Here is a 16,044-nt window from a genome sequence, read left to right as displayed (position 1 = left end):
GCCAGGAAAAACTGAGGAGTTTTGATCAGCCATGTGCATGTTTGGTAGACACCTCTTCCAAACTGGGTCCATCCACAAACCAGTGACAGAGTTGAGCTGTCTCAAAACCTAGTCCTCGTTCGTGCTCTGAGCTTGAGTAATTGGCTAACAGCTAGTTGTTTTGTGGAAACCTTTTTGTGAGGCTATTTTTTTTTGGTGGGGGGGGCATGTCTCACTGCTTCCTGTTTTCTTTTAGGTGCTGGTCCACCTCAGCCTGGCTGTTGTTCACATGCCCATAACCAGCCTACTTCCAAACTACCTAAAACTTTTCTCCTTGCTCTCTCAGAGAGAGAGAGACAGGCTCTCTCTGGCCAGGCTGGGTTGTTGATGGTTTCTTTTCACAGCTTGTCATTGCTTACCTGTGCACTGCTGTACCCCTTCACCCAACACCAACCTCACACCCAATGCTGTGCAGCTCCTCTCACTGGAGCTGGCATTTATCTCTTCACTTCCCAGTAAGCTTGATGTTTTTAAATTTCTGCTTTTCCTGCTTTCAGACACAGTCCTTCTTCATTATAAAGTTTATATGGATCTCCAGTCAGGCTGCTTAATGACTTTGTCAACTCAGGTTTTCTTTTTGACTGCTGCATTTTTTCCTATCTCAATGTAAACATGGGAGAGACTGATAAATAAGTGCTATCTAATAATTAGGTAGTGATATGTGAGTGGCTTTGCTTGATTGATGGATTTACATTGTATGTTACTCATACCCATCCAGTGTCTTTCCCTAAAAGACGATAATTTGCTTAAAGGGCTATCTTTTGTAAAACACTGGTGAGCAAGAGATACTTGGTACATGGTGTGAATGTCTAGGTAGGGTGAGCCAGGATGTACAGTCATTTAGCCCCCGCTAGTCACCGCCGCTCCTGCAGGCCCTTGAGGAATGCAGGATGTGCCCCAAATAGGTCTTTACAAATACTCCCCCCTGCAGCCATCTCAGCCTTTCCCAGCATTCATATCAGCTCTTGCTGACAACAATAGGATCTTCCTGACAGTGACTTGCCGCAGAGTACAAATGCTTTTTTCCCTCTTTTATGCCACCCAGAAAGTGAAGGAAAAGAGTTGTTACACTGACTCAGATGAAAGGTTGAACAAGCCCGGGCTTCTTTCTCTAGCAGTAGCCAGAGAAGCTTCAGGAGAGTCAAAACCAAAGCGAGCATAAAGTAATACTTTTCCCTGCTCCATCCTCCTGGCAAAGTGAGTGTTTCCAGCTCTGGCATATATTCTGACAGGATAAGAAATAATAACTTAAAGAAACAGGGTGGCGAGGCAAGAAGAGAGCCGTTCTCTTCAAAGTACTAGCAGAGTTTAGTTTTCGGATCTGCTGCCAAACACAATGAAGGTACTTGCCAAACATCCTTGTGATAGGCTTGTCCTGGGGCTTTACAGCCTTGCACCTTGCTGTGTGCGGCTGCTCTGCTGCTGCTGGCCTCAGAGGCGTTCCTGCCGTCTACTCATGACCAACCTTGTATCATACTCCCGTTTCCTTGGCATGAGGAGCCACATTCAGTCTGGTTATAAATGTGCTAAAGGTTGTGGCGTCAGTACCAGGCTCCTCTGAGGTGCTGGCGCCTGGACAGTCTCACCTCACGATTAGATCTGCCGGACCATGTGTGTGTTTAGCGCAGGAAATGCACGAGATGGAGGCACAAGCGTGACTCTGGGTTGAAAGCCAAAACTCTGCTCCCATGAGATGCCAGCTTTTTTAACTGCACAGCGCTCTTCTGGCCTTTCCAGCTGTATAACATGGGCATTAAAGCAAAGAGATATTTTATATGTCTGTCTGTCCATTTTAATGTCAAAGGGTTAAAGTTAGCTGGAGAGTGAACTTCTGACTTAGACGTTTTCTTTCATCCCTGGAAAAAAAAAAAGCTTTTTAAGCTTTTAATCTCAAAAGCAGCATAGTCTGAAAGCATCAGCCTTCCTTCTGTGTCATTAAACCTCAAATCTGAATTTCCAGAACTCTTTTTTTTCCAGAGGAGAGCATCCATAAGTATTATTTGCTAGCCAATTTGGACCTTTGGCAGTTCTTAGCTCCAAGCAAGCTTCCTTGGCATGGAGACGCACCGCAGAACTGGTAAGCTGGCAAACACCTTTTTCTGCTTCAAAGAAGTTATGAGTACCAAACACATCAGGGGACCCTGCCAGCTCCATGAGCCAAGCAGACTGCAGCCTAAGGAGGTCAGAAACAACTTAGTCACACCTGGAAACAATCCTAAAGGACTTGAGCCTCGTCAACGTTGCTCAAGGTGTCCAGCAGCTTTGCAAACATTCAAGCGATGTCTGAGCCAGACAGGTGTGGTTTTGGCAGCTTGGATGCCCAAAGAAACTCAGTGGGCTAAAATCACACAGGTAATGTGTATGTGCTTCTATAGCCCTTAAGTAGGGAGAGAAGATCCTGGCTTATCAAGGTACTGGGGTGCAGAAAAAGCAGGAATAAAAGCACCTGTGGTTGTGTTCAAAGAGGCGGGAGAAGCAGTGCCTGCTGACATTGGGCTGGGAGAGGCTCAGAAATGTCCTGCTCCATGGGGGGTGACTGCTGCCGGTGGCACAGCTCTGCTGCCGTCCTCCCTGTCCACCCTGCCCACCACTGGAACAGCATCTTCCAGCCCCAAATGCCCGTATTTTCTGAACCGATCCTGTGTGGCTGTGTGGTGCCTCTAGAAGAATGTTAATTTTAGTACTGCCACTTATTGAGAACTGGACACTTCTAAAAAGTCTCTAAGTGACCAAAACTTGCAGTGCTCAAAATCATTGGTACTTTTTGTTGCTGCAGGTTATCAGCCTTGTACCTGAAATGAAATGGTGCTCGTTACAAAGCCAAACAAAGCACCTTTTGAGGCCCTCAGTCCTGTCAGCAGCACTGCTGGAAGAGGCATTAGAGCATGTCAAAGAGCTGTCTGGACAGAGGAGAGGTGCTGGCAGAATGAGGCGAGGCAATGCAGTACCACCGTGGACAGGATCTGAGTGAGCTGGGCCTAAGGAGTCTTGGTTTGCTGCCGGTGCTTTCAAGTGAGGCTTGGCTACAAAATCATAAACCTCACAGCTAGAAGCTGTGATTTCTTGCTTAAAACTGGTATATTTCTTTCCACAGAAACTGCATTAACTCCTTTGGTAACAGTCTGTAGCACAAATCCTGGCTGTTTAATTGGATTTATCATGGTTATTGGGAGCATAAATGTGTTTACAGATTTGTTGTGAAAGCTTTGTTGTGTGTTTTTCTCATAGCAAGTCAACTTCCATGTGGTGCAATTATGTTCAAGATGTTCCCTGTAGCACTGGAACAATGTCAGATTATTCTGTGTGTGCATGTTGTTCTTCAAAGGGATTTTATCTGAGACACAGTACACCATGTCAGAAGGAGAAGGGAGCTTAGCCTTTTATTAAGAAAGGCAGGCAAAGCTTAAAACACAATAAATTCTGTCAAATCCTATTGTCTTATAGAGAAATGCTTATCTCTGTCTATTGAAATGCGAAACTTTTTCTCCATTAACTTCCTTCTTGCTCCATCCAACTTCACCAGAACCAAGTCTGTCCATCTGCAGCTTGCTGCTTGTGTGCTGCAGCCTGAAAGGTTGAAGAAAACACAGTGGGAGGTTTCAGAGACAAGAAATGGCGGGGGGGGGGGGGAAAGCAACATTAAAAAAAAAAATAACTTTAATTTGGTTTAGGAAGTTTCTTAGTTTTCATTTGTTTTGTCATCTTGTGTAGTTTGTCCTAGAAACTTGCAGCGTGTTTGATGCTGTTGTACAGAAACCCTGTGTGAATCCTGCTTCCCGCCGAGGGGATGCCATGGTACGGGAACTGCCATCGGATGTCAGGGGCTCCGGAAAACAGGGATGAAGCTGGTTGCTAGTTCTCACTGTCAAACTTGTAGGTTTTGTGGGGTTTTTTATATTAACTTGGGTAACAATGCAATTTAACAATGCAATTTCCTGTCTGATGGCAGCTCAAATATTATATGTCACATCTGCTGAATACTTTCATTCTTAGCTATGACAAGTTTTCCCAGTGCTTCTAAGAGACAGTCGTGATATGTTTCATTCCCTGCTGAATGACAGTCAGAAACACAAATTTCTTCTGTAACCCATTATCGGTATTACTAAGTGTTGTTATTAGCAAGCCTTGTAGAGGAGTTACCCGGCACAGCAGCACAACGATTTTCCCTGCCATGTGAAAGGTCAGGATTTTCAGGTGACACCATTTGCAGCCTGTGACCTGTCACTCTCGTAGGAAGCGAACATAAGATGGGCTCAGTGCCTGCGATGCACAGAGCATCGCTGTTGCAATAGGCAGAGTACCTGTGCTGCAAAAACACGTGTACAAAGCAGGAGGACCTTGCAGCTGCAGGAGGTCCTGGCAATTACCCGCCGTTCTGCCTAAGTGCTAATGAGGGAAGGGAGCAGGAGAAACGACACGAGCAGATCAAAGCTAAGCAGAAGGGAAAATCCATATGGCAACTGCTCGCTGATAATAACGGTGAGGTATTGCTGGCAATCGGATTTCTGGTGGCCCTACGCACATTCACAGCAGCTGAGAGTCTGAGTGGGGCTCAGCTGAGAGCAGAGTAGCCGTGCATGCAAGCTTCAGGTAATAGTAATATTTCTTATTGGCTTAGTAAACCCAAATCTGCAGATCTACTTTCCCGATTTAAAATTTGGCCATGATTAAAAAAAAAAAGGCCTGAAGCTCTCTGCAGGTATCTAAGAATGTACCCAAGAATGTAGAAACACGACTTTGTGGGCTTCATCAGGTAGATATTTGCCAAATTTTCCAGAACAGTTTGTACATTCGGAAGAAAATCACCATTAAAAAGCACAAGGTATACTTTACAGAAGCTCAGTGCCCAGGCCATTTTACGGAATTCAGGTTTTTAATCTGCTTCAAGCTGGTTAAAAAGCCTGAAGGATTTCACAACACTTCGTGAGTCATGCAAAAATCCTATTGCATTTTTCCCTCTGGTTGAAATCACAGAAGTTACAAATAGTAGAAGAGCTATTAAATCACAGATAAAGAATGCTGCATGATGGGTTGGTAATAATAAATAAATTCATTTTAAAAACTAATTTTTCTTCTAGTTTATAATTCCCTGGGAATTAATTCAACAGGTAAGAGCGAGGTATTGCAGCTCACCCCCAAAAAGGAGTGGCACGCAGCTGCATCCCTCGCAGAGTCGCTATTCCTTCTCTGGCTTTCCTTACCGCTCCAGGCAAATGGATATTTTAATACCGCTCCTTTACCTAGCACAGGTAATTTCCCCACCCTGTACCAGCTCAGCTTCTCTGGCAGGTATGTTGGGGGATGGTGGACCCAAGCTTTCATCTTCTCCCAAGTCTCCTGCTAACAAAATTGCCTGTTTGGGATCCCACAGAACCTGCTCTGCGCCTGGAGCTGCTACTTCTGCAGTGTTAGGAGACCTGTGTCCCTAGATTTATTTATTATTATTATTAATATGCTTATTACTAGAGTAAATTCTGCCTAGAACTACTGCTGTGATCTGTGGGTAAGAATTGGTCTGGCATTTTAACATGTTTTTTTCCCCCCCCTGTATTCTTACGCCACTGTAATTGTTGAAATCCTTCTCCTTTTAGCTTCTTTCCCAAGAAGCACTGCGGTCAGACTTCCCAGATGTTGTGTTTGTTAGCCAGGAGTTTCTAGAGACTAAGGAGGAACTGAAGGTAAGCACTAGGCAGGGGGTCTTATGTCGCCATAACCCATAATCAGAGGGAAAGTCTCACTATTTATTTCAGTCACTGTTTTTGGAGCACATATTGGAGGTCAGAAACTACTTTTAGCACAAATAAAAGTAAATTCCAATAACAGGGAAAACATTTTTGCCAGTATTTTGTGACAAAATTGAGGGGAAACCATTATTTTTTTATTGCTTACATGGTTGAAATCTGTATGATTAAACTGTTTTTTAGCTGAGGGAAAATAGCATAGTTCAGCAACTTGGCTTGTGGCTCAGGGAGAAACAGTTGTGCTTCTCAACAAATCTGAAATGTCGTCACTATTAAATAGATTTCTAATGACTTCTCCTTGCTCCTTTCTTCAGGTTCCCATTTTCACACTTTTTTTTTTATTTCCCACAGTCACTTCATCCTGTCTGTAACCAGTTCCTGCTGGAGAAAAAAAAGAATGGAAAAAAAGAAACCCAGATCGTGTAAGTCACAAAGTTAGAATTGCAGACAATGTTTTTGATGACATTCCTCAGAGCCAGATCATTGCCACCAGCCATGTGATGAACAGGGATCCCCAGGTCCTCAAAAAAAAGTCTCAATGTAGAGAAGGCATATGGCATGAGCAAAAATGTGCATTCCCACAAAAATTTCTTCTGTTGCCAGAAACATCTGATCATCTCTAGCTCTCTGTTTCTTGTGGAGTAACACCAGACCTACTTACCCCACTCCTACATGTAGTAGGGTCTGGTGGGGGATAGTTATGTCTTATATAGCAAGGATATTGATACAAGACTTCAGAAAACAAGTGCAAAGAAGTATTGATTTTAAGAAATCAACTCAAGGTAAATATCTGGCATGGAAAACTCTAATCCAAATGTTTAAAGTTTAGCCAAGATCAAAGCTTCTGAAAACAAGGTTTCATTACAGGAAATGTTAGGCAAGAGACAAAGCTCTCAGCCCAGCCTGTAATCAGCACTTGAAGATGGATCAGCCACCTTGAGAAGATCCTGTATTGTTTTGTCTTGAAAAGCTGGTGGCTATTTTTGAAAACAAAAAGGCCTCTATGGTGATTACTGGGGTGAACCATGCAGCTATCCACATATTACTCAACAGTAACTGTGTCTTTTCTGCTTTGTTTCTCAGCAAACCCCTTGGATGAGGTTCTGCATGTGTTTTTGCTGTATCAAATCTGTGCAGAGGAAAGCAACCGTGGGCTTTGCTTGTGTCTGTTGCTAAAGGCTAGCTCTCACCTGTCTGTGTTGGCCACCAGCTGCTTTCCACAAGACTGGTCTTTGTTCAGTTCATCCAGTTGTCCCTGGTGCTCTCTGAGGCACCACCACCTGGGTCATATAGCAGGAGAAAACCCATTTTGCTGTTCTACCTCAAGGAACCTAGAAGAAGAAAAGGGTGGGACACCTTACTTGAAGTCCAGTGAAGGCAACCAAGAGACTGGTCACAGTTGTCGGAGCTGGTGATGCTGTGACGAATGCATCCAGTTGTCTCAGAGGGGTTTGCTTTGACGTGAGGACATGAGGTGACCAAATGTCTTTATGAAGAAAAGTTGTGGTTGGCTTTTGTGTTGGTGGCACCAGGATATCCCAAGCATGGGTCAGAACGCCATTGTGCTGGATCCCATTGAGAAGACAACCCTGGTTTTCTAAGATGGGAGTACCCTGTATGGATTCAGTAGGTACAGATGGCGGGGACCAATTTGATGAAAAAACACAGAGTTTAGCAGAAGAAATAAAATCTTCGTTTCCTAACAAGAGTAGCTTGTAGGCATTCTGGCAGGACTGCCTTAAAATAGAGCAAGATACTTGCTTTATACCTTTGGACAGATGTTTTGCCATGTGAAGAGCACTCTCTCTCAAGTGCAAAGCGCATGTTTCTTGGTTATTGTGCTGTGGGTTTTCCCTGTGCTGGCTTGTCACCATGGCACTGGGCTGGGAAAGCAGCAGATCAAAAGCTTTATGGAGCTGTACAGCTGAAATGATTCTGCTTTCATTGTCCATTAAAAAAAAAAAAATATCCAAATTGAAGATGAGAACCTGCCCGCTTTGGATTCAGATGCAAGTAATTACAGGACCAGGCAACAGCAAGGTACTTTCTCAAAGATGTGTACATGGTTGGGCCTCTTCAGGAAATTAGCAGCAAACAGGTGATTCAAAAGTAACTTTTTGAAGCTATGAAAAGTGGGTAAAAAGAAATGGCTAATGAAACGCTGATGAAAGGAAGTGTTTTATCTGATATCAGAAACTGTTGGCTTTCATTCTGATCCTGTTGGTTTTTTATGTAGATAGCTTTTAGAGTGCCTTTAAGTCTTCTCAAAAGGTTATTACTTTTACAGTGGCATTAGAAGGGCTGAAATGATATTTGCAATGAGTGTAAGTGACTCTCTTGAGGTTTTGGCACCCACAGCTCCAGATAAACCGGAAATGCAGGCCTTTAGTAAATCTGAAAATCAGTGCCTCTTGGCCCTGCATGCTCCAGAAAAGCCAACCTAAGTTTTGTGAGTAGGACCAGAACAGAAACACAGTATATGCCACAATGGACATACATCTGGAAAAATTAAGCCACCCAGAATGAATGCCAGCTCATAAGGTGGTGGCCTCTGTTCTTTTTGTCTCATCTTTGGAAGTCATGGAAGCCCTGCTGTCGGTTGCATCGATGGGAACAGCAAGACTTCTCTTTCTGGTGTTAGTTTTGGCTGGCCAGAGATGTAATTCTTACCAATTTCTGTACTTTAAAATGACCTCGGGTTTCCAGTTCCCAAAGTAGAAGAGCTCCTTTCAAGGTCTAGAGTTGATTAAAGCAGTGACTACTAATCCAGACCTGGTTCTTGAGATGCTCTGAGTCACCCACGACAAGGTGAAAGGCCAGGGAGGACCTGGCAATCAAAAACCAGCACAGGGGACAAAAGGAGGTATACCCATGAGATATGTGTCTATACATACACCCATATATACAGCTGTATCTCGGTTATAGAGAATGTTCCCTGCCTCACCAGCAGTTACCAACTCGCAGTTTTCATTCCAGAAAGAAAATCCGTGACAGACTTGAAGTGATGAGTAACTATCCACTTTCTTCCATTCCAGCTGCCACACAGGCACGTACATTGGTCCCTTGCTGGCCCAGCAAATTTGAACATCTTAAATGTTCCTTGTTGTCCCACGTCTGCCCTGTCACTAATTGGTTGCTCGCTGTTGCAGTGTGTGCACTCTTCAGCTGGGTATGGCAGGGTCTTCTCTTGGTTGTTACAGTGATTATTTTTACAAGAAGAAAGAAAATATCCTACTGGTAAACAGTGGTACATGTCTAGGGAAAATGTCAGCACTTAAACCCGAGTCTTGCTTTTCCCTCTGAGTTGTCATCGCTGGATCCTCTGCCCTTCCTTCCAAGTGGGTTTGAGGAGGTGGTTGTTTTGGCTGGAATTGGAGAGGCACAGGTGGTACCACCAGCTGTAAACTGGAGGAGGCACTTCCTGACCATGACCACTGCCTACACGCAGATCATTGCCAAGAGAGGAGCTGGAAGGCACAGAAGCCTTCTCCTTACTTGGAAAAAGGGCCTGGAGGATAATCATCACTCCCCTCTCCCGTGGGCTTTCACCTCTAGGCTTCAGGCTTCTCTGCAAGTGCTTGGCTTCCCAAAATGCTGCGGCATGAATAACCCCCAGCTGTCATTGAAAGGTGGATAAAATGAGGCATTGAGTATTTAAACTCATGCACCTGATATTTAGGCACTGGGATCTGCATAAAGGCATCGAGAGCTCGGGAGAGGCAAGTGCATGGGTGCATTTGTAAGCCAGACTTCAGTGTGGATTCAGATGTTTGCCTAACTACCGCTAAGTAATTGGTGAATGAGTAGGTCCTTGATCTCTGCAAGGTCAAGGTTTTGCCCTCTGGCTTTAAATGCTTGTGGTGAGAGGCTTGTCCCAAGCTGCAGATTCAGCACATGCTGGGGTCTTCTGGGCACAGTTTGGGGTGTTGCTCTTGCAGGTTTGTTTTTGGAGGACGATGCTGGCCATGTGCATAAGCAGGACCATCCTGGTCTCAACTGCCAGCACACACCCCCATTTGCAGTTATGTATTTTTATTGCCAGATTATATATGTTTTGAATGATTGTCTGGTGCTCATGTCTCCATCTTGACATAATGAAGGCTTCTGCTTCTGGCCCTGACTTGCCTTGTCTTCAGGAAATTTGGGGTGCCATGTCTCCTTGTTTGCTGAAAGCCCTTTCCCTGGTCCCTTCAGCCCATTGCTGTCTTGGTTTCCATCTTTTCGGGTTCCCTGCACAGCGAGCAGCCGGCACAGCAGAGGCGTCGGCAGATCAGCCCACCACCGCGTGCTCCTCGCCCACACGCAAGCTGAAAGATTAAAGTTACAAACCAAAATCCCCCTTGGGCAACTGGTAGAGATCTGAGTGGCTGGCGGCAAAGCCAAACACCCACTTGGGAGGTGCGGGCTGTCGCTCCTGCCGGAGCCACCAGCTCCCGCCATCCCTTCCTATTTTTACAGACTGAGAATTAAATAATAAACCTGAAGGAAGGTCCTGGGGGATGGCTCAGCAGTACCCGGCAGCTCGGCGCACTCCTGAGGGTCACAAGCCCTTTGGTGGTTTCCTGTCCCCCCAGTGAGGTCTCACACAAGGTTCACCCTATTGAACCTACCACTAGATGTGCCCACAGCTTTATATTCCTTTCTGCTGCTTGTTTGTGTAATTTCTCACTTTTTTTCCCCACCCACCCTGTATCTTCTGTAGGACTGGGCAAAGAATGGCCTTTTTGGTTTTATGGCTGGAAGGCACAGAAGTAAAACTGCGTCCCAAACCACAGTATTATTTCTGTGTCTGTAGGTATGGTACAAAATGAAATGAAATTATTTTTGTTTGACCAAAGGAGTGAGTCTGAGCCAAGATGATGATTCCATTTAATACTTGATACGGAGCTCTCAAAAGTAATTTTTCCCCTTTTTTTTATTGCTATTGTTTTTAAGTTTTGGGGTGACTTTATCAGAAACAGGCCATTTCAAAGCAAAAAGTTCAGCTCTGCTATTTTGAAAATGTTGAAATGGTATATTTTGGCATCTCAGAAGTTCCTCCTCCTCACTGTACTTTTCAGCCCTTTGTCAGACACAGACTGAAGCTGTGAAGATGTTCAGTTCTCCAGGGCTCCACGTTTCATCGTGTTTTCCAGCCATCGGATATTTTTCCCAGCTCTTCCCAAGCACTTGGGTGACACCAGAGCGGAGTGAGCACCGGGACCTTGTCACCCTTGCAAGAAATGGTGTAATTTCCAGGTTCATGCCTGTTTTGCTGAAAACTAAATGAGAAGTTTTAGTAAAGTTTTGTTTTATGAACTGTATGCTTGCACAGGTCTTTGTCAGTGATGAATCTGTAGCTTTCAACTGATTATAATTAGCACACTATTTTATTTACATAGGATTTATCTAATTCAGATGACTAGATTAAATTATTTGATCTTCAGGGTACAAGAGGTGAGACTGTGATGACTTTAAGCAGTTGCTCCTGGCCATAAAATCTATTCATTTGAAAATCAATAGGAAGATACCACTTGCAGCGTTGATGAGATAATTTCCTCTGCTACTCAGCCCTGATCCTGTTCTCCTGGTTTTCACCCTCCTGTCAAGTTTAAATGTCTTTTTTTTTTTTTTTCTGGAAGCTCTGCCCCAGCCTATCCTGCACAGCTTTGTGTGTGTGTACACACTGTCCTTTTCATCTGAAACCACTTTCTGATTTACGTGCATCTAGCATGCACTCTTCTTCAAATTGTTTTCCCAACCATGCATTCAGTCAGGTGTTGTAGTTGCCAAAAATACATCTCATTGCATATTTGTTCTGCATTGCGCTGAATGGATTTATAGGTAGTATTTTAGAGACTGTAAACTTTCTGGGATGTGGTCACTAACAAGTGAGGTTGTCTGTTCATCGAGTCGTCCCCATTGCACAATGGTATGAATATTTATGGTGCTAAATAATAAGAATAATCCTTGCCTCTGACCCAGGACTCTTCTTCAGCATATCTAGAATTGCGCCATCGAGGAAGCAGTCAGATCATTATCCAAATTTCCAGATGGGGAAACTGAGGTGCTGGAGGATGAAATAACTTGTCCGATGTTGGCAGAGGAGAGCTAAAAGGGGGAGTGCAGCCGTCTTTGGCCACAGCTATATGGTCCAGGCAGCCTGCAGCATCCTCAATGGCAAGTAACAAAATTCGTGTTTCTGCACTGCATTTTTGCCATCTCTACTAGCAGTGAACAATTGGAGTGTTTTCTTCCCAGGCATTAATAGCTTCCCTGAGAAATATGTTTCAGCCTGCATTTTCAGCAGTACTTCTGCATGTGTTAGGACCAGCTAGCAGCTGTGCCCCGCTAGAAGGTGGCAGAGTGAGGTGAGGGGGAGAGGTGGTGGCACCCACGTTCCTGCACTCTGCTGCTGCTCCTCCTTGGGTGGCAGTTGGGGAGGCTGGGGACCGACCACGGGGACATTCTGCGGGGAGCTCCCTGAGGAGCTGTACCAGCTGCTGTGTTGGCAGCCTTGGAGCTGCCTCTGGGTCTGACTTGCCATCTTGTCTCCTTCAATATAATTGCTCGCTGCTGAATTATTTTTTTTTCCTTTCTCTTTGATTCTGTGACACTTGCATCCTCATCAATCTTGCAATCTGGGGATTCTGAGGAAATGGAGAACTGATCATCTGCAGATTTCTTCGGTATATTATGAAAATGTCCCTCTGCCATGTGTGATTCCAGTCTTTTTTTTGTTGTTGTTTAATCAGATGGACCATCAAGGAGTCAGGCTGTACCGGTGAGGTCTGTGCACTGAGCTGCTTCTGCAGAGATGCTCCCGGGTGACAGCACATCTATTGCTTCCCCCTTTCTGACCCTGTGCTTTACCTCCCCATACCCCACACTGCTCAGCCTTGCAAATTTTCTCTTTCCTCTCTTGCAGAGCCTGCTGGGGCAGGACTGCTTGAAAAATGCTGGCTGTGGAGATTCCTTGAGGAGTGGCAGAGCATGTCTGCCTGCAGATCTGCTGTGCACGAGCCCCTTTCTCATTCTTCGGAAGTCCTGAGGAACCAAGCTGCTTCATGGTAGTGGCCAGAATTCTGAGAAGAGGCTTTTTTCTCTCTCCTGTGTGTAAATGAGACCCACCCAGGTACCTTAGCACAGAGGTATCATAGAAAAAGCATGTGTAGAATGTCGGGTGGGTTTATTTGAGTTGCAAGGGTGTGTGTGCTCTGCGCATCACACCGAATGTTCATCACAAACTTTTCAGCGCTCTGTAGGGCTTGTGTCATGGAGCAGATCAGACTAGATAGTCCTCACGCTAGGTAAGGGTCTTAAAATTGTACATTTATTCCCCAGGTTGCAAGCATTTTAGGGAAGAAAGGAGATCTGAAATAGAGGTTGTCTTCTGAGCTGAAGTTCTGCTATCTCCATCACTGGGTCCACCCGATTTATTTACGTTCTTTGCATTAGAATTTCTTGCTTTCACCTACCTACTCTCAGTACACTACAACTGTTTCACAATCAAAATATAACAGCGTGAAAACAGCTAAAAAATTACTGGAACGCTTTCCATCCCTCCATTCCCATTTGTGTAGGGAAGGCATCGTCTGAAGGAGACCGTTACCTCCAGATGTCAGGACATCTGGGAGAGGGGTCAGGCTTGGAGCTGGTTTGTCCTCTGTGGGATGTAAGCAGAAGCAGTACCTGGCCAGGAAAGTATTTGAATTTTAGTGGTAGGTCAGTGCTAAAAAATACCGTAAAAACATTTCCTTGCTTTTTTTTTCATTGGGGGAGTCTCTATTTGTCTCATCAGCTGCCTCTGGCTTTTTGCCCAGCATTCTCGGATCTCCTGGTAAAGGGAGACAGCAGAGCATGTTTGTCCTATTCCTCTTCCCCTTGTGCGAGATGCCAGACTGGAGCAGATAAAGGCACTGCTCCTGGTCTAAGCACACACCGCAGGGGAGGCTCCAGTCTGTTCAGCCCACTCCTACATCTGCCCTGACACATCCAGTGGCCCAGGACAGGGCTGAGTTACCCGTGTTTGCTGGCAGCCCTCAGGAGCACACCTCAGTGCTGTTGGCATCCCTGCAAACCTTTGTGAGCACTCCTGAAACAGGGTGATGGTCTCTCTAGGACAGGCACACACAGTTCCAGGTGTGCAGGATCACACTGGGTGGACTTCAGTTCCTGGGAACTTCTTGCAGTTGAAAGGATTTGCATTGAGTGTTCCTGGTGAAAATTTGACTTCCCATCTCAATGTGCACCATCCGTGCTCGTTTTCTCTGTAGGAATGGCTGTATTTCTGTTGCACTGGATGCATGGTATATAAAGCATTTAGGACGAAAAAGTCTGTAGAAGCGTGATACTAATAATATTTTACAGTTTTAATTACCATGATTGTAGTGCCTTGAGGCGTATGCAAAAACATTTTGAGTGGGAGGAGAGAAGGCAGCGCTGTGAACATTTTTGTGGTTTTGCTGGGCAATGTGTAATTGAGTTTTCTCATGGGAACCACAGCGTGCCAGGGAGCAAAGCTGCCCCTGCCTCCTCCCCTGCTCCGCCAGGATCCCGGACCCAACCCCAAAGTCAAGGAGATATAACCACAGTTACTCCAGTTTCAGGCAGAAGCTGGGCTGATGGTGCCTCCGCTTTGCAGAGGGGCTTCCAGTGCAGGTGCTGCCTGTTTCTGCAGGCAACAGGTTGTTTTTCCTCAGGCAACATCTCTTCTGTAAAATCAGTGGCAGTTTCGCCTGCGGGATGATTTTAGGATTGGGCAATGGCTGATTTGTGGCAGGGATTTGCTGGCAGCCTCGAGGGCAGCGTTGCCTGTTTCTCGGTCAGGGCACGCAATGTAGCCGCCCACCCGTCCAAGCCGTGCCTGCGTGGGCAGGGCAGGCGAGGGGACAGACAGAGGGACCTTGTGTGGCTGGGCGAGCCTCCGGCACCCGCCTCGGCACCTTCCAGCACCCTTCCTGCGGGAGCCTGCAGGGCAGCAGCAACAGGCCTAATGCAAAGTGGTCACCACTAATTTAAAGGTAGGAAAATAGCCCATGCAGGAAGGGAAAGTTCTTAGATCTAGGTGTAAGAAATAAAAATGATGTGGAATAAGGATGCTTGCATTTTCCTAGCTACAGTATATAGTCCTGCATCTTTAGAAAACCTTTTTTAAACTTTGTCCCTAGACCATATTCATTTTCAGACATATTTATGTAGTTTCTGACAGTGATTTGCCATAGGTTCATAATTAGGATGCTACGAAGGCAGTAGCCCTTTATTTGAAAAACTGCAAGAGGGTATATTTAGGTTAGATAGAAGAAGTTCTTCCCCGTGAGGGTGGGGAGGCCCTGGAACAGGCTGCACAGAGCAGCTGTGGATGCGCCATCCCTGGGAACGCTCAAGGGCAGGCTGGATGGGCTCTGAGTAACCTGGTCTAGTGGAAGGTGTCCCTGCTCATTGCAGGGAGTTGGAAGCAGATGATCTTTAAGGTCCCTTCCAACCCAAACCATTCCATGATTCTATGAAATTCAGTTTTATCTGGTTACCAGAGTCAGTCCGTGACTCAACAGTTACAACGATGCCTTTGACAGCCATGGGATTGACCGGAGGGCAACAGAATCTAAAAGGAAACCCTGGTATTGCCAGCTAAGAGAAGAGTTGGACGTTGCCTACAAGACAAGTGCATTTTACTGAGGCTGTTTTTCCCCACACTCTATTTTCCCCTTCCCCCATTCCATACTTTTCTATTGTTATCTGCATTAAATATGATTTACGCTATTGAAAACTCAGATTTTAATCAACTCTCCATCAATTAAATACATGGTATTGTTTTTCCTCACTTGATTTGACATTTGGTATTTCTTACAGATTTTTGTGCATCTTTATTGTGTAGAGATTTAAAAACCTAAAATAAGAAATTCTCATGAAATCACAGTATCTTAAAAAAGGGATCGAGTTTTGACCCCAGTGTCACCAAGGCTCCTGTGAGGAGCAAGAATGCGATCTCCCATCGTTGCATTACGTGTTGTGCACCAAGTTTTTACAAAGGTTAAAAATCTACTACCAGGTAATTGAACAGCTAACGGGGATGAGCTCGTGAAGCTGTAGAATGAAATCCTCAGCACTGCCGTCGGCTGGTGTCCCTGGGAGAACGAAAGGCAGGCAGAAAGGAAGATGGACTTTTCCCTTCTGCTTGGTATTTGAGCTCTGCCACTTGCAATGTTACCCAGAGGCATCTCAGGGGCTGGGGGTACCATCACCTCGCGTACCAGCTGTGGGCGTCCTTCTCCTGAGGGAACTT

At 45.3% G+C, this 16,044-nt stretch overlaps 1 long non-coding RNA gene across 1 annotated transcript; it reads left to right on the top strand.

The window, feature by feature from the left end:
- Window positions 1–10,033: 10,033 nt before the first annotated feature.
- LOC309441398 lies at window positions 10,034–15,527 on the top strand. The gene is made up of 5 exons (XR_014184366.1): window positions 10,034–10,131; window positions 10,916–11,018; window positions 11,745–11,939; window positions 12,515–12,586; window positions 12,688–15,527. It is a non-coding gene; the product is annotated as an uncharacterized lncRNA (long non-coding RNA).
- Window positions 15,528–16,044: the final 517 nt, after the last annotated feature.

Source organism: Streptopelia decaocto, assembly GCF_964273445.1.
Source record: "Streptopelia decaocto genome assembly, chromosome: 6".
NCBI classification, from domain to species: domain Eukaryota; kingdom Metazoa; phylum Chordata; class Aves; order Columbiformes; family Columbidae; genus Streptopelia; species Streptopelia decaocto.
Note: the sequence above shows the minus strand (reverse complement) of the source record. Positions and strands in the feature narration are given on the sequence as shown.